The sequence below is a fragment of the Suncus etruscus genome, chromosome 10 (genome assembly GCF_024139225.1).
Source record: "Suncus etruscus isolate mSunEtr1 chromosome 10, mSunEtr1.pri.cur, whole genome shotgun sequence".
Classification (NCBI taxonomy): Eukaryota; Metazoa; Chordata; class Mammalia; order Eulipotyphla; family Soricidae; genus Suncus; species Suncus etruscus.
This window is the reverse complement of record NC_064857.1, coordinates 110,404,822-110,424,413: the sequence shown is the minus strand read 5'-3', so window position 1 is coordinate 110,424,413 and position 19,592 is coordinate 110,404,822. Positions and strand designations below refer to the sequence as shown.

The following is a 19,592-nucleotide window of genomic DNA, read 5'->3' as shown; positions in this document are numbered from 1 at the left end:
AATTTATATAGTAGTTTAGGAAGTTAGTCATTTTGATAATATTGATTCCTCCACTTCATGAGTATGGAAGTGTTTTTATCCTTAGGACTTCATCAATTACTTTCTTAAGTACTTTGAAGTTTACATGTATCCCATCTCTTTTACTAAGTTGATTTCAAGGTCTTTTATAGTTTCAGACATGATTTAATTTATGTATTTTTATTACTTTTAGCACTGTCATTGCAAAGTTGTACAGGATTGAGTTTCTGTCATAGAATGTATACCCTTCACCAGTGCGCTTTTCCAGCCACCAATATCCCAGTTTTTCTCCCAACCACCTACATGTTTGTAATCAAGGTGCTTAAATAAATATATTAATAATAATTTTTAAAAAGAAAAAATATAATATGTATTTCAGGGATGAAAAGCCCTATATATTTCTACTAAGCCACCCTCTTCCATTTCTTCCTTCAGAGCTAGTATATACCAGTTAATTTTTAGTCTGGTTTATCTATCAAGAGGTGACAGGGCAATGTTGAGGTCTCCCACTACTATTGATGTCTTTCTTCAAATCTATCAGCAGATGTTTTAAGTATTTTTCTGGCCCTTCATTGGGTGCATATATTTAGGAGTATGATTTTTTTCCAGGGGATAGCATGCACTCAGTCCTCACTACCACAAATTATGCAGTCGAGTTTCCCACATTTGGGGAAATCGCAGGGGTCAGCACACCTGGATGCAATGGGTGAGCCTTGCCCTGGAAAAACCACCTTTGTGATTATGGTATCGCCCCTGCCAGAAGTATGATTTTTTTCCTGGTGTATACATTGATTACTAATAAAGCCCATGTCTGTCTCTTATAATCATTTTAAGCCAAAAGTCTGTGTCTTCTAATATTAGTATGGTCACCCCAGCCTTTTTAATGATTTACTATCTTGAATGCTTTTCCTCCAACCTTTGACTTTGAGTCTGTGTTATGCTGGCTATTAAGATGTGTTTCTTACAGGGTTGGAATGGGTAATTCTGTTTGTCCAGACAGTACTCACAAGGTAGCATTGAGATTGTGGATGAAGCAACATTTTGGATGTAATTTTCTAACCTATTTTGCCACTCAGTATCTCTTAATTGGTACATTTGGTCTGTGATGTTAAGAGAGCTTGGTGGTGGTGTGTTCTGTTTATGACTGAAATCCAACTAGAACCATGCTTGTAATCATGTTGCTTAAATAAAGATTTTATTAAAAAAAGAGAGAAAGATGATTGTCAAGGAATTTGAGGCCATCTTTTTATAGGAGTGTAGTACATTTTTTGATCTGCTTGCTTTAAAATACACCTCTTAATTCTTTTAAGATTGATTTTGAGTCTATAGACTATAAGCTGCTGTTTATCTGTGAAGCTATTTATTCTTCCCTCAAACTTGAATAAAAGTCTTACTGCCTGAATTATTTTTGGTTAGGTATTCATTTCATTGAGTTTTTTTTTCACTATACTCCACCACTGTCATTGGGCCTGAATTATTGCTTGCAATAAATCTGCTGTAAATCTTAAGGATGCTTCTTTGTATGTAATTTTTCTTTTTTATCTTGCTACTTTCAGTATTTTATCCCTATCTGTGGTTTTTCATCATTGTGGCTAGGATTTTTCTTGAAGTTCTTTTCTTTGGGTCTCTTTTAGTTGGTTTACTTTGAGCATCCAGGATGTTATTGCATGCACTTTTTAGCTCTGAGAACTTTTCAGCATGATGTCCTTATTTTGAATCTTTGCAGGGGTTTTCTTCCTGGGTTTCTAGGACTCTAAATTTTGTTATGTTGTATTGTATTTATCCCAAAGTACTATTTTCTTATGTTCACTTATTTTAAGGATTTTGTCCATCTGCTGTTTATTTAATGCACCTTTCCAACCTCTTCTATTGTATGGAGTGCTGTGCAGCTCATCTTCCAGCTCATTGATTTTGTCCTCAGCAGCTGTTACTCTGCTGGTGAGGCCCTCCAGTGAATTTTTCATTTCATCTACCAAATTATTCATATCTGTTATTTCTGTTTGAAGTTTTCTTATTTCTACTCTTATATCCTCTTCAGTATTATTGGCAGACAGGTGAGCGCCTGTCCTAAAGACACTTTCAGATTGATTACAGAAGTTTGATGTCCTTGGAGATCCTCCTGACCTTTTATCAAACCTCTATTGATATCTTTATGTTCTTTCATATTCCCTTGTCTCTGGTGCTATATTCACCAATGGTAGAGGTTGGAATGGGTAATGCTATTTTTCCAGACAGTATTCTCAGGTTAGCCCTGAGAATGTGGGTGTATCTGGCAGGTCCTGGTACATTTGCTATCTTAATAGGAGTGGCTAGATACCATATTTTAATGACAGGAGTTATGGCAATGAGCTGACTCTAATGTAAGCCAATGGGCAGTTCCAACAATATTTTTATTGAGTGAAATGAGCATGTTCTGGGATTAGTGCAGGCAGATGAAGCCAAGTTCCCTCTGGCTGAGCCTACAATTGCTCTACTGAGTGTCCCAGTTAAGAGAACCCACTCTAATTTTCATGAGCACTTGGAATATGGATCCAGGCCTTAATTTTATTTCAATTTTCTTATTTGTTTGTTTGTCTTTATTTCTCAGAGTTTTCTTCTGGGTCTCTTCCAGTGATGCTTGGAGGGTCATATGCTGTGCTTCAGATTAAATCAGGGTCAACTATTCAAAACAATTGTCTTAACACTTAGACTAACTCTTTATCTTTTAAACCCCTTTTTAAAGGTTCCCAAGTAAATCAGATCTACCCAGGAAAATATCACTTTTGATGAACTTTAAGTAAACTGATTAAACAGTTTACCTTTGCCAAATCACTTCACAGCATAGGGAGATTAGTCTTTCTTTAGGTAACTGGGAGAGCATGGAAAAGTAGCTGCTTCCTTCCTCCCAGATTACACAGCCTGTGAACCTAAAGAGGCAAAACCAGTGCACTATGAAAAGTGCTTATCAGTTCTCACAAGAGAATATGGTAGTCTTCCTAACTAAAAGTCTAGGAAGTTAATTTCAGTTTGTCAGCCAAGCTAATACAGCACAAAGATATCATGTGGAGTGAGTGGAGGAAGCCATAAAGAAAGTGTTTTAAAGAATTTGGAAAAATTGTTTCTGTAAAAAGAAAGAGCAGCAATTAGATTTCAGGAAATTTGCAGTGGATTATTTCAATAGAACAAAGAAATTAATTATGAGTAGAGAGGATAAGTAGGAGTGGTATAATGCAAGGATTTTCTACTGGGAGAGAAAACCCACCATGGTCCTAAAGCTCCATATTTTTGCTAAACTCTACAGTATATACAGAACTCTTTTTCCTAGGTCAATTCATAGAGTTACTTTTCCAAAATGTATTTTAAGGAATGAAGTCATGACTTCTCCCTCAAGACAAAGAACAGGCATATTTCTAGTTACTGTAAAGGCATTAACTATCCATTTATTTAACTATTAACTTCCTCTCCATTTTAGTAATACCACCATTTAATGAAACCCATGACAGATCATTGTGGTCTTTCTACATCACTCTAATGGTACCTGAAGGTGAGGTGTGGGAAAACTATACACACAGCCAACATAAAATCTGTACTACTGCCTTTGCTATGAGTAATAAAGTTAATTTATTCTGACCAGTAGTTTTGTGTCTCTGAAAAAACCATTAATTAAATAATAACAATATGGATTATTTACTTCTAAGTAGGGTTAAATTATATACTTTTTGCTAGTCTTGATATGTAGTTAAAAAGTAGCACTTAGTTTTAAATACCTAAGCACTATAATTTAAATCTAGCAAAAAAAATTCACAACTAAAATTTAAAAAATATAAATAAAATCTATCCTTTTGATAAAAATAATTTTTATTTAGACCAATGTGAATTACAAGTTTTTCACAGTTATATTTAAAGTACATAGTGGGGTTGGAGAGATAGCATGGAAGTAGGGTGTTGCCTTGCATGCAGAAGGACTATAGTTCAAATCCTGGCTTCCCATATGGTCCCCCGATCCTGCCAGGATCGATTTCTGAGCTTAGAGCCAGAAGTAGCCCCTGAGTGCTGCCGGGGGTGACCCAAAAACTAAAATAAAAGGTACATAGTGACATTGAATTGGGGTAATTCCCATCACCAGTGTTGACCTCCCTTTCACCAGAGTTCCCAGCATACCTCCAATACCTCCACCCTTAGTACCTTGAACTGCTAGTGTAACAGGTTCCTTTTGTGTATAGCTTGTTGTAGTTTGGGTCTCTTGATTCTATTGTCATTGTCTTGGGTTTGGTGTTTAGGTCTGATCATTTTTTTTAATTTCCATTCAATGTTTATGAGACTGCTTTGCCCCTGGTACCATCCACTTTATTTTTCAATTTGTAGAAAGACAGAAATATGAGACAGAAAAAATTTGATTCATGTTCTATTGTTTTGTTAATAAAAAAAAAGGAAAGAAAGTGGGTGTGAGCCCCTGTCTAGAAGCTATAAATTTAAAAGAAGAAAAGAAAAGAAAAAAGGGGGGCTGGTGTTTCTTATCTAAAAAGAAAACTAAGTACATCTTTATCTAACCCCCAAGGTCTAGTTTCTGTAGACAATTTCACTGGAGACAGTGGTATGACCTAGTGGTGTGTTTGGAAATTATAAGGACTGAACATGAATGTCAACTGAGCCTTACTTTACTCAAAGGTAAAATAGTAACACAAGCCATGTCTTTGGGTGGATAAAGTGAGAGCTTGTGTGAAACATGGAGTCTGAGAAAGCACATACCCCTCAAAAACTTTGCTTCTCCCTCCCATCTCTTCCATTAATACTCCACACAAGCTTACATTCCATTTTCACATCTCATACTGACAGTTGAACTTTATTATTCTAGTCTCAGGGTTTATATCATGTGTGGTCCTCCCAGTGCTCATCTCGATTGTCTCTGCAAATTATTACCATTATTCTCTTTTCATCTTGTTGAGAGCTTTTATCAGGAACAGGTTTGACCTATCAAATGCTTTCACAGCATCTATCCATTAGATTATATGGGTTTTTTGTTGTTGGCATGTTGAATTATGTTGATTGACTTGTATATGTTAAATCATCCTTGAATCTCTGGATGAGTCCTACTTGGTCATGGTCTATGGCCTTGATGAGATGTTGGATGCTTAGAAATTTGTTGAGGATCTTTGCATCTGTGTTTATCACAGATATTAGTCTGTAGTTCTTATTTTTGTGGCATGTCTGTCTGCTTTTGGTACCAGGGTGATGTCAGCTTTATATAAGCTTTGGGAGTATTTTTGTTTCTTCAATTTTCTGGAAGAGCCTGAAAAGTATTGCAGTAGTTCTCTTTAAAGGTTTGAAAGAACTCACTGGTGAATTCATCTGGGCAGTCCCAGGCTTTTGTTTTGGGGAAGATTTTTAATGACCATTTTGATTTCCTCAATAGTGAAACGTCAAATCAGATATTCAAGATCATCTTGATATAACCTTCTAACATTATAGAAGTCCAATAATTTATATCTTTCTTTCAGGTTCTTCTGTTTTGTTGCATAGAGTTTCTTAGGATAAGCAAAGTCATGGATAAAAGTGTTTTGGGGCAGAGGTTGCATTACCTTTTTGTCACTTAGGGGATTGTGCTGCTATGGTCATGGTTGAATGACTCTATTCTTAAAACATATACATATATTCATATACAATTTTCTTTCAGAGAAACGGAACATTACATGTTTTCTCTCTTACTATTAGGATCCTCTCTTACTATACCATTGCTAGGCATCTTTTCTCTGAAAAGAAAGAGAGTCATTGTCTTCTAGATACCCAGAGTTTGGTGGGGGGGTTGAACAGATAAGCTAATAATCGCAAAATTGTGTGTGGGAATACATATGGAACTATGAGGTAGTGATGAATAAAGTCAGGAAAATGATGTTAGAGAAAGATTCCAATAGAGATTGGTATCTTACCATCACTTTCTAATTCTACTCATGAGTAAAATTATTTAGGTGACTAAAGAAGAGAGGGCACTCTAAGCAGAAGGAACAGAGCACTTAACCATTAATGGTAATAAAGTGAGGCATAATCTTCCTTGAGTACCTGTGGTCAGGCTCTTGTGAGGGAAAAGCTGAAGAACAGGGCCCATCGCTCTGCCCATATCATGTCAAGTTTCATCGCTCTGCTCATAATATGTCATGTTTTTGATAAGACAGAAAAGTCTCATATGTGCAATAACAGGCCTTTTGTTCTCAGTCTTTACTCAAAGCAGCAGAATTATCTTTTGAGTATTACTTATCTCCTTCATATCTCAGAGAGAACACACAATAGAATCTGGTGGTAAATTCATATTCTGGAAAGGCTTTGGTGGTTCCAACCACACCTTTAACATAATCCTAATTTTAATTATGTACTCCCACAAACATTATTGTACTGGGAACTGGGCTACCAAACTGAACTTGGTGTCAGATGGAGGTGAGCGAGCTGATAGTGCAGGATGTGTTGCTGAAATATTGTATGCATGAAACACTTTTATTACAATATTTGGAATTGACGTGTCTGTTTTTTATTTAAATTAAATAAAAATTGAACATTCTTCTTAAAAAGCTAATAAAGAAAATGTGAACATTGAGGCTGACTTCTTTTTCTGTAAAGAGTAAAAAAAATGGTATCATGGAAAAGTCCCCTCACAAGGTAGATCAAGAGTCTCAGTTGATACTTGACTTCATTAGTGTGGCTGGCAGGATCTCAGTGTCAATGCAGTGCAGGGGCTCCTGTGGACCTTCCAGTCCTGACCTCTCTGGATGCCTATCACATTGGGAGCACTGTAAGGACATTAGCACCAAATTCAAGATCGATCCCACAGAGAACAGAGGAGATGAACAGTCCAAAAATGCATAAGGGAGAAGTTTATTACCAGGATGCGTGGGTCCCCCTTATTAGGCCACAACCCCTATAATAGCTCACAAGTCACTTTGAAAGGGAGTCTAGGGGGTTTCTACATAATCATAATTGACCTTTAAAACTATTGGTTCTCATACTGCATCAGACAAATGTGTTGATTTGGCTGTATAAGCTTAGCAAAAGGGAAATCTTATCTTTGCAGACCCCAAGGCACGGCGTTCAGTTTGTACATTCTTCTGCTATCTAGCTTACACTATTCTACACTTTGTGATCCATCATCTGGACCTTGTATTTGTTCTCAAGGTCAGGTTCCAGAGACTGGCTGTTCTTCTAGGCCTAGTTTTTTCTGTCACATATATGAGACCTGTCATGGCAGTCCTTATGTCTAAACCATAGTCAGGAGTACAAAAGCAAACAACAGTTAGTTCCAAACTTACAATTCCTTCTAGCTTTTAACAAGTATTCAAATCTGATTTGGAAAATTAGAACTATATTCAGGGAATAAACCAAATCCAAAAAATGTATTGAGGGACCAAGAAATTTAACCACAAGGCAAGGTGACAATATTATTTGTGTCTACTAGTGTGATGAGATGTAGTTGATTCCCAGGAGGTACAACCAGAATTATCCAACTGCCATAAAGAGATGCGTGACATGCCAATTTGTTTCCTTCGGTTTCTCTTCTTTCCACCCCCACCCCAGAGATTCCCTGAAGTGGATTCTGTATTGAATAATCTTTATAAGGAGTCCTCTCTGATTCACTTTTCTTCTCTGCTTTCTCGCTTCCTTTCATGCTTTCCTTACTCAAAAAAAAATCTTACATTTTTTTTTGTCTAAATATTTCTCAACAGAGCTTTGAGGCATCTCTCTCATGATTTTGTTTTGGTATCTTAGCTGTATGTTTCGCACTGCACAAATACTCAGTTAGTTTTATACTTTATCTTATGATGCCACACTGATTAATTAACATATGATTGTGAACACAGAAGTTCCATACATTCAACAAAGTGCATTTGACTTAAAAGAACCAAGGCAGTTTGGCTTGCTTGCAGACTGCAGTGCCAGGTCTTTATAAAGATGAATTGAACTTGGGTTTCTTTATGGTTTTGGTTTTGGTTTTTGGTTTTTGGGGCCACACCCGGTGACACTCTGGGGTTGGTTACCGCTGGCTATGTGCTCAGAAATTGCTCCTGGCTTAGGGGACCACATGGGATGCCAGGGGATCAGACCACGGTTCTTCCTAGGATAGTGCAGGCGAGGCAGATGCCTTACCACTTGTGCCACAGCTCTGGCCCCTAAACTTGGTTTCTGACAACCAAATGTTGTTGCAAATTTTCCAATACAGTGCTGCTTCCTCACAGATAAAGTCTGAATTTTTTTTCATCCATCAATCCCTCCCAGAGACAGAAGTAAGTAAATATTGTTTAAAGGAGAAAAAGAAAACTGTCACAGTTATTGTAAAAGAATTGGGGTCAAAAAAGAAAGAGCAAAGGACTCTAGAAGTATAGAAATAACTTATTTCTAGAAATAAGTTCCCTTAGGGGTGGCAGGAGGACAATATTTGTGGTGGGAATGTGTCTGATTCAATGTCACTATGTACCTAGAGTATTACTGTGAAAGATTTGTAATCCACTTTGGTCAAAATAAAAATTATTATGAAAAAAGAAATAAGTTCATTCTAATATTATTAATATTTTTTATTTTGTTTCTTCATTTTGGGGCCATATCCAATAGCTCTTAGGGTTTGCTCCTGGCTCTGTGCTCAAAAATTACTCCTGCAGGGGCAGGAACTGTGGCTCAGTGATAGGGCATTTGCCTTGCACGTGGCTGACCCAGGATGGACCTCGGTTTGATCCCCCAGTTTCCATATGGTCCCCCAAGCCAGAAGTGATTTCTGAGCACATAGCTAGGTATAAACCTTGAGCGTCACCGGATGTGGCCCAGAAACCAAAAAAAAAAAAAAATGTTACTCCTGCAGGCTGTGAGGACTATATAAAATGCTGGGGATCAAATCCAGGTGCTGTATTTCAAACCCTAAAGAAGGGTTGCACACAAAATAATACAAACCAGGCAGAGGGTAAAGCATAGGCAGTCTGGCAATCTTCTACTTCATATTATGAGTGAGCTGCCTTCCAGAATTGTCATTTTTATTGAGTACAGATACCATCCCCAGGTTGTGGAATAAGTACAGATATTTCAGGCTATCCTGAGCCAGTTCCATCCAGGTTTACTGTAAAACAATCTCTGTTTTGGGGTAAAACCAAGTTGTAAAAAAAACAAAAAAAAAGAGATACAAAGAAACCAGGGATGATCTCTGTTTTAGGTAAAACAAGGTATAATTTAACAGGCCTGCTTGCAAGGCATATGCCCTAGCTGCTGTCCTATTGCTCCAACCCCTCCCTCATGACTTTTGTTGTAATTGGTGCCTTCCCACAGTCCTCATTCATAGGCAATCATTGATATGTTTTTGACACTATTTTTGATTATCTATTTTTAATATACATGAAATAATATACATGAATATATTATACTAAATATAGTAATTTCTGCCTCTTTAATTTGTTCTTTAATTTGTTATAGTTCTTTAGAAACTTTGTCACATTATTTTTAATGTACATCTTATTCCGTTGTATATCTGAGTTGTATTCCATAATAAGAACATATTAAAATTGTTTATCTATTGACAAGTTTATGAATGTTTGAATTGTTTCCAGCTTATTCCCCTTATGAAGAAGTATAAAGTATGATGTTGATTAACTATGGAACTGAATCATGTCAGTCTAACCAGCAATCAGTGAGTGATTGAGCTCAAGGAATAGAGAGGAATTAAGAAAACATTGTAGTGAGCTTGGCTAGAGCTTGAGAAACATCCATTCTCTTGCTTGATGTGTGTTGTCGCTAAAGGCCCTTGAGGTGCTGAAGCTGTGCCATCAGTGGGCAGACACAGGGGTGACTGGAGGATACCACAGGCCTGAGAGGTGAGGAGTGACACATCTGAGTGTGGAGAGGAAGCCGGAGATGGGGCAAGAATGGGGAGAAATCCGAGTGGAGAACCTCCAACTTGCCTTGCCCACTCGCCTCCACGGCAAGTGCTCAACCTTGGTGCTGTCGCTGCTCCCTGCCTCGGCCACGACTGTAGCCGTCTGGGATGCCAGACTCCAGAAGAGCACCTAGAACTTCATCCAAGGGATTCAAGCTGGAGAAAACTTAAGCCTGGTGTGTGTGTGTGTGTGTGTGTGTGTGTGTGTGTGTGTGTGTGTGTGTGTGTGTGCGTGTGTGCGTGCGTGCGTGCGTGTGTGTGTGTGTGTGTGTGTGTGTGTGTGTGTGTGTGTGTGTGTGTGTGTGTGTGTGGAACATCAGCTCCCACACTTTGGCCGCCCGCCTGGGGCTGCCTGACCTGTACAGCCCGGGAAGCTGAATGGGAGGACCAGATGCTTCATGAGAGGCACTGAGGCCACCGGCTCTGCCCCTGCCTTGGCCTACTGCTCCTCCGCCTGCCTGTCTGCTCCAACGGCCGTCTTCTGTCCTTCCCCTCTTCCAAGAGAAATGGGGCCCACGCCCAGAGCGTTGGCAGAGCTCCAGCCAGTTTGAAAATAAAGTTCTTCTAAGCAAAAGACAAACAAAAAACACTGTAGCCTTACTATGTATAAAGTCATTTAAATAGTTATAGATATTGGAAGGCTCAGTAGTCCAGCTGCTCCGATGCGGAGAAACGAAGAGACAGTCACTCAAGCAAAAGCTCAAGTGCGAGTTTTATTGCGATTATTCAGCACGCGAATGATCTCCAATACTGCGGTATTTGAAGGCCGGCCAGGGCCACAAAATGGTGTACGGAGGGCCGCGAGTTGGAGACCCCTGTGCTAAAGGATAACGAATAAGGTGGTGCAAAGTCAGTTCCTGTGAGTCTCTTGAATATGAAGAGTGAAGAGAGCAAGAAGCATCTTCCAATGCTATAATTCTTTCACTAGAGAATAAAATGTCATATAGAATATGTAGAAATGGGTTGCAAAAGAACTGTAAGAAAACTGCATATCTCTTTGCGTTTTCCTTTTTATTAAGGAAATATTAAATATCATGTAATTACCCAAGATTATAAAAAAATTACTTGATATGGCACTACATGGGAGAAAGAGCTTTTAGAAATAGGGAAGATTTCGTTTCCCTTTAAAAAGGAACCTCTACTGCTTTCAATTATAGCCTCACCTCAGAGGTTAAAAAAATCAAAGCTCTTTAATTTTACATTAACTTTTTCAGATAGTAATATTCTTTATTTTTCAATTAAAATAGCAAATAAAATAGAGATGTATTTTATCGCACATTTAAAATGGGGATCATCATAATGCATCTACAGTTTCAACAACTAGAAATTGAGTAAACAAATGGTGACAAATTCATCATAGGATCATTTCAGCTACAAAATTGATGCTCAGAAAGGTAGACAATCACTTGGAAAAATATTAAATTATATTAATATTAAATTAAATATACTGTTAAGTGAAAACAACAAGCTATGAAACATGTACAGCTGATTAAGTTTTTGCTAGGAAAGTACTCACCTCTCATTTAGTAATTTCTCTAATTGTCCATCACCCACTTATTGAAGCAGCACAACAGAGCTTTGAAAGCCTCTGTTCTTAGTAGGGAAAGAGTATGGGTCATTTTGTTTGTTTTTCTTCTGTTTTTATTTTCATTTTATTTTAAAATACTGACTCATTCTCTTTAAAGTAAGAAAATTTATGTGCATTATAATAGAAAAGGAAGGGTAAGAGTGTCAGGAGCAAGGGCGAGAGTGCTAGGTTGAGACCCTATAGAAAGGAGAGTTCAGAATGGGAGAGGGATTGGGTCCAAAGCTACTTCCTGCCTCACTGGATAATGTCACAATTTCAATCCACTTCTTAAATTTAAGAAGCCCGGTTTTATTTAATGGTGGATAATATTGTCCTCCTGTTTTCTAGCTATCTCTACAGCTTGTACCTATAAAAAGATCAAGCAAGATATAGCTCTTGCCTGTATCTGATCCCCACTTGGATTCCAGTCTCTAAAACCATATAATTCTATTATTTAAAGAATTTGGCTTGAGCCAGTATTTGAGCCATAAGGAATGTTCTAGGAGGCATTTATTTATGACTTCTTGGGACTTTCTGTGTTATAGGTACATTATTTTTTTTTAATTATGAGAACAAAGGTACAAAGAAAGAGGACAAGGTAAAGTTACAGTGGAAGGACAATCACCCATAACATAATTCTCAGAAGTCCCCTCGCTGATATCTTAACTTTGAAATTTCAGCCAAAGGACATTAAGATAAATAAGACAGAATCCATGTACAATTACTTTGTCCCTCAAGTCCCCAGATTGTAACACATTATAATATTTCTTAACAGTACACAAAGCAATCTAAAGCCATAAAACTTACGTAACTCCTTAAACATTACAGGCATAGTATTTTCTTACATTTCCATATACATGCATATTAGCTTACGTTAACCTCAAATTTTAAGTGAGTTCTTTTTAAGGATTAGAGTCAAAGGAGCACAGTAAAAATGGTGTTAGAGTGGCAATTGTTGTTTGCATAGGCCCACCAAAATATGAGGGACATGGAAAGAAATAACCTTGGCCTAAGTACAAAGAGACCCGACCCCTGAAGTTTCCTGGCACAAGACCAAGTCTAGGCTTCAGGCAAGCTAGATCGTCCAATCCAAGACATTGTCTGTAGTGCCAACACACTTTTATTTTTCACACAGTCTCTGTTGTTGGTATCATGTTTCTGTATTAAAGATCCTGGAATCTGCATATCTTACATTGAAGTCAGGATGTGGAGCCTCCTCTCCTTTCACCTCACAATCAAAGGGCAATGCAGGGAGCCCTGTCCTGTAAGCAGGTCGTTGTCGTTGTTAAGTCTTCTCAGTGTTAAGGGAAGTCTCTTTTGAGCAGGTCAAAGTCTGAGCAGTGTAGGTCTTCCGTGGTAGAGGATTGCTTCCAGGTGATGTTATAGACCAGCCTGGATGTTTCGTGGATGGCTTCCCTGGTTCAGGGGAGAATGGATTATGCCCTTTCTTCTGAGGTCTGTGCCAGGTCGTTATGTCAATGTTCAGGGTGTAAGGTCCCTCTGCACTACAAGATTTGTGTGTTCCAATCTCTATTAAATAGGATCTTATTTGTATGTATAGTATTTTCCCATTTTAATGTGCCTATGCAAATAAGAAGCAATGCCACGTGGTGTTATTGGCGCATATGGGGGCCATAAGAACAATTACAATGATTCCCATGACATGGTTTAATCATAAGCATTAAACTGGGGGACTCTTCCACCAAAATTCCTTGTTAAACAGCTCAAAAAGAGAAGATAAAAAGTGGTTAGAATCATCACTGTATAAGACAAAATTTAGTAAGAATTATAGCTGTCCAAAAAAAAAAACACAAAATATTCTAAAGAAATACGTGTCCGTTTTATGTATCTTGAAAAAATTTGGGGTTGTCACACACAATGCACATCTTTGGACTGTGATTAGGATTGTACACTACTGAAGTTAAAAAGAGTAATGTAGGTTAGTGATGTTTGAGAGGGGGTTAGAGAGTTAAGGAGTAAAAAAGAGCTTTGTATGGGTGTGGGAAAGGGCAGAATACAAAATGAACATTCTGTATATGCAAAACATAACATAAGAATAAGGAATATTCTGAATACATGAAGTACATGAAGTACGCGCGGGGGTTCTGTAGTTTTTTTTACCTAACATGGGGACATTATTTTTATTTTTTATTATTAACATTTTTATTATTTTTTATTTTTTATTATTTTTTATATTTTTATATATACCATTTTTATTATTATATTATATATATTATATATTATATCAATATATATACATTTTTATTATTAACATTATTTTTACCTAACATGGGGACATGAGCTAATTGCTAGTTGCCTTTTATTTATTTTTTTAAGCAGAAATTTTCTTTATTTAGCTAGATCTCATTCCTCAGTTACATGTCCCTCATTCCTGGCATATGTAATGTAAACATGAATGATTTTATATATACTTATATATCAAAACATGTTTAAGTCATCTTTCAATAAATGAGATTTTGATATGTGAGAGAAATTTTTGTTTAAAGATTTACTTTTTAGTATTAAAAATTATACATTCAAAATAAGTTTTAAATAGGGCAATTGGCTAGGGTTGGACCGAATTCAATCTTGACCCAGGATTTTAAATAGTCCCCCATGCATCACCAGAAATAAATTCTGAGATTGTGGCCCATAAACAACAACAATTTTTTTTTTTTTTTTTTGGGGGGGGGCCACACCCGTTTGATTTGCAGGGGTTACTCCTGGCTAAGTGCTCAGAAATTGCCCCTGGCTTGGGGAGACCCTATGGGACACTGGGGGATCGAACCCTGATCCTTCCTTGGCTAGCGCTTGCAAGACAGACACCTTACCTCTAGTGCCACCTCACCGGTCCCACAACGACAAATTTTTAAAGAATTTTTCTGAACATTGTCATTTATCCTTTTAGTTAATTCACCATTTCAGTCAAAATTTAAAAAAAAAAAGGGTTTGTGTGGTAGGTAAAGTTTTGTACCACCTTAAAATTCATGTTATAATCCTACTTCTCAAAGTAACAGTATTAGAAAGACTGAGAGGTCCCAGTCCCTTCCCCCCCAAGCAAGGTAACTATTAATAGCCTCTTTATCTGTTTAATCTTTACTAAAGCAGTATTAAAGATTTATAATACAATTACTTATGGCATCATGCATACATAACCTAACACCACACTGGTCACCAAAGTTCCAAGGGCCCCTCTCATTGAATCCACCCAACACTTTCACACTAAGCTCCATTCTGTGGGCCAACTGTCCAATTCTGTCATCTTTGAACATATTTTTTTTTTGCTCCTTTACTATGTATCTTTCAATATTGCAAATGAAAGAGATCATCTGTATGATGATCTTGTTCTGGATCACTCAGTATGACACTTTCTAGTTGCATCGTTTTAGTGAAAAATTTAATGATTTCATCCTTTCTTGCTGCTGCATCATATTTCATTGATTTTATATAAAACTCCTTCCAGATTTATTTATCCATAGCTGGGCATTTGGTTGTTTTCATGTCTTAGCGATTATAATAAGGGATGCAATGAACATAGGTGTTCATATGTTCTTTAAACTAATGTGTGTTGGGAGTTCATGCCACAGAGTGATATATCACAAAATAGCCTCCTAAGAACAGTTTACTCACTAGAATTCAGACTGCCTATGCCTTGATATTCACAGTCTCAGAATTAAAACATATTTCTGTTATTTCAGTTACTGGTTTATAATGTATTGTTAGAGCATGAAAAGCTAAGACAAAAGATTTACTAATAGAGACGGAATCAAGGCAACCAAAATGTGTATGGAGACATCCCAAAGCTAACAATGGTGGAATTTGGTAGTATCCTTCAACCCGAAGGGACAAGAGGAAGAAGCAATATTTTTCAAATCCAGCAAGAATTGATGCTACAGAGGGAAAGGATGCCCCAAGGAGCAGTGGTGACAAAGTGCATGTCATACCAGAAGCAAAGTGCAAAAGGAGAAGATGTGGGAAGAGAAACTGCAGGAGTTCACTTTCCACCTTCTAACTTCCCACTTCACTCATCAAATGAGTCTGCGTGAAGCCATCTACAGACTTCTGAAGAGGAAGATTCAAAACCAAGCAGAATTGAAAATAGCGATTTAATCATCATAAAAAAAAATCAACTCATTGTTTTTTCTCCTGACATTGCTAAGTAATTAAGCTTTATCTGGGGTTTATAAGTAGATATGTTGGGCATGGAACTAGAGGCAAGTTTATTTCTCTTGAATATTATTTCTATTTACATAATTTCAATAGTGCTAACTCTGTGTGGATTAGACTTCCAATGAGTTTTCTACCTTTTGCTTCTGCTTGCTGTTCTTGCTACATAATAGCACATTTTAAAAAGCCTAAGAATAGAACAGGCACGACTCTTCTTATAATTAAGCCTAGGAGTAAAGTACACAGTTGAATTTTGGAATTTTGCTTCGGGGAGTTTTCTAGGCCCTTTGTTGGCTTTAAAGATAAAGCACAAATAAGGACGCATAATACAGGAGACAGGAGGTAAGAACAAAAGCAAATAACTTAATGAGCTATTCAAAGGGGAATTCACAAACTGTGCTTTCTGAAACCTTAATGAGGAAGACAGAGGCAACTGGGTGAGAAGTTACTATTATTACAGGGAATGATTTGCAAGGAGAAAGACAATAAAGCAATCGTCTGATAAAAATTCTGTATCAGATATTACAGAGCATCTTTTATCTGAACATCACAGTATGTGGAGTATTGAATGGTCTTATATTTCTCAACTCTCCCCTCTAGCATTATAAGAGACTATTTTTTAATGCTGTCCTCTCTGCTCCCATTGTGGAGGCCAAGTTGAATGTGGAATAGTCCAGTTTGTCTTATATCACATATAAGATTAGTAGTTCTAAGCAGTTCTATTCTATTTAGAAATTGGCATTTCTTAATGAATGTTTAAGGTTTGGGAATTTGAGTTTGTTTCCTTTTGCTTTTTTTTTTCACTACTATTTTTTGATTGAATCACTGTGAATTACAAAGTACAAAGGTATTTATAATTGAGTTTCAAGCATACATCATTCCAATAACAATCCCCTCACCAATGTCCACTCCACTCCACTAAATGCTCCAGTTTAATACACACATTCCCAACCTGACTCGGTGGCCAGCACTTTTCACTCCCCCCCCCCCCACACACACTTCTTATGTTCTCTTTCTAATTTATATGGCCTCAATCCCTGTGGCAAGTTTCCTACTTAAGAGCAATCCCCCCCGCCTTTTTTTTTTTTTTTAGTTTTTGAGCACCCAGTGGTGCTCAAGTGGTGCTCCTGGATCTGCAATCAGAAATCAGAAATTACTCCTGGCTTGCTCAGAGGATCATATGGGATGCCAAAAATCAAATCCAGGTCTAGGTCTGCCATGTACAAGGCAAATGCCTACCCTCTATGCTATAGCTTATGTCCTTCAACTCCTCCTTTCTCTTATTGCCCTGGGCCTGCTGCCTGCCATCTGCAGTCTGCTGCCTTCACTGTGTTTTTGTTCATGCTGACCCTAGGATGGAAGGGTTGGTCACAGGGGCATCTCACAAGTAAACAAAACAGGAGAAGGTGCTTAAAGAGCAGGGCTTTGAGCAACCTCTTGGATTTACTGAGCCAACTTGCTCTCATACTCCTTGCTAAACTGAACTGCTTTCCCTGCCACTTTCATTAGTCAGAGTTAACAGAACAAAGGTAAATCACTTGAGGGGCAGTGTTAAAGTAATTTAAGGGATACTTATGTTAATTAAATCTATGTGGATCCTTAACCAAGTTTGATGGGTGTTGTTTTTTTTTGTTTGTTTGTTTGTTTCAATTCAAAAAGAGGTATGAAGAGAAAAAGAAAAAGCTGAACTTGATCTATTCAAATACTGATGTCTACCATCATTGGCATTCCCCTAGGAAGTTTCTTTATATCTTACACATAAGAGATCATTCTAAGTTTATTATTCTCCCTCTGACAGATAGCACATAACTTGATTCTCTCCAAATCCACCCAAATTGCAGCAAATTGCATGATTTTTTTTTAAAAATATTTTTATTTAAAGAAAATACATCACATAGTTGACGTAACTGATTATAACACATTTGTTTCAAGATGAGGAAAAGCAAAGTTATTTTAAAAATAGAAAGAAAAAAGGAAAGAAGAAAAAGATCAGTAATAAATATAGTTGTTAAAATTATCATGTTTTCAATAAAGTCATTAATACAATAACAGAAGGTTTAGCAAGTAAGCTCTTTTATTTAAACATAAGAGATAAAAATATAATATAAAAGAGATGTGTGTCTGTGTGTGTGACAGTTGATGTTACTTGTATAGACACAGCAAAATAGAAAGGAAAAACCTTTGGCCTAAAAGCAGGAAAACCTTTCCCATGAAGTATCCTGGCATAAGACCAACTAGAATATGCTCCAGGCATACTAAGTTGTCCAACCCCAGAGACTTTCTCTATGGTCCCAGTAAAAGGTCTTCAGAATCACAGTTGTTGCAGTCAGGTTTCTGTAATTAGAGATCCTGAATTCTGTACAGGATTCTGTTTCTATGTTGATTTCAGAGTGATGGAGTGTGTTCTGGTTTCATCTCACTATTAGGTTCAATGCAAAGAACCCTTCCCTGAAAGCAGGTTGTTGCTGTTACCAAGTCATCAGGGTATCATATAAACCAACTCTGGAGTAAGTTGATGCCAGGGCAGCAGTAGGGCCTTCTCTGGTAGAAATCTTATTCCTGGTGTTGATGTAAAAAACTGTGGTTGTTTCATATATGGGATCCAAGACTCTGGGGTGAATGGTCAAAGTCTGATCTTCTGAAGCCTAAGCCAAATCACTATGACAAGTGTTCAGGGTGTAAGGCCCCACTGCAGTATAAAAGTTATGTGCTTTTATCTATTAGATAATAACTTGTTTGCACACATAAGATTTCCCCATTTTGGGGCCTGGAGAGATAGCACAGCGGCGTTTGCCTTGCAAGCAGCCGATCCAGGACCAAACGTGGTTGGTTCGAATCCTGGTGTCCCATATGGTCCCCCGTGCCTGCCAGGAGCTATTTCTGAGCAGACAGCCAGGAGTAACACCTGAGCACTGCTGGGTGTGGCCCAAAAACCAAAAAAAAAAAAGATTTACCCATTTTAATGTGCCTATGTTAGAAGAAACAATGCCACAAGGTACTATTGGTGCATAGAGGGGCAAAGATAATAAGCCCAACAAGCCCTATAATCTGGTTCTAACATGAACGCAAAACACTAAAGAAAATTATGTACTAGAATTCCCTACGAAACAGATCCCCAAAAGTGGGGGAAATTTCTGCTGCATAAGAAGATACCAATCTTGGCCAGGCTCTTTCATGAAATTGAAAAAACGGGAACATTTCCAAACAGCTTCTATGAAGCCAGTATCACCTTGATACCAAAACCAGACTGTGATACTGCCAAAAAAGAAAATTACAGATCAATATCCCTGATGAATACAGATGCAAAGATCCTCAAAATTCTGGTGAATAGACCATTCTTGTTACTTCATGTTTCTGAACTTTAGGTAACTTCAGCTACACATTGATTTGTTCCTATGGGGTGGCAGTATTAAACAAAATTGGAGTTGTTGAATTGTTCACAAACAAGGCTTCACAGTCCAGAAATTCCAAATACTATGCTGATACTTTTGTGGGGCATGTTTTCAATGGCAAGTTCCTTTGGAAGTTTAAGAAGGCAGTGGAAAGGTGCCTGCATTCACTCCAAAAACATCATCGTGATATTGCCCTAAATACCTGGATGTTTGTTTTGTTTTGCTTTTGTTTGGGGGCCACACCCAGTGATGCTCAGGGATTACTCCTGGCTATGTGCTCAGAAATTGCTCCTGGCTTTGGGGATAATATGAAACACTGGGGATTGAACCGAGGTCCGCCCTGACCAGTTATGTGCAAGGCAAACACCCTACTGCTGCACTATCACTCTAGTCCTAATACCTAGATTTTTGGTCAGATTGGTATCTCTGCAGAAAGTCATAGAGGAGTGGTGAAGCAGGGCCATAGGCAAAGCAGCAATTGGGGTGATGGGTGCAGCAGGCTTCAATAGGGCAGGGGCTTGGCCCACTCCTCTCAAGATTTACAACTTTCAGCTGCATGGCTGGTGTATCC

General features: G+C 37.8%; 1 non-coding gene across 1 annotated transcript; it reads right to left on the bottom strand.

Annotated features, from left to right (window-relative positions):
• Positions 1–625: 625 nt before the first annotated feature.
• Positions 626–784, bottom strand: LOC126021233 (U1 spliceosomal RNA). The gene has a single exon (XR_007499825.1). It is a non-coding gene; the product is annotated as a U1 spliceosomal RNA (small nuclear RNA).
• Between the last annotated feature and the right edge of the window lie 18,808 nt (positions 785–19,592).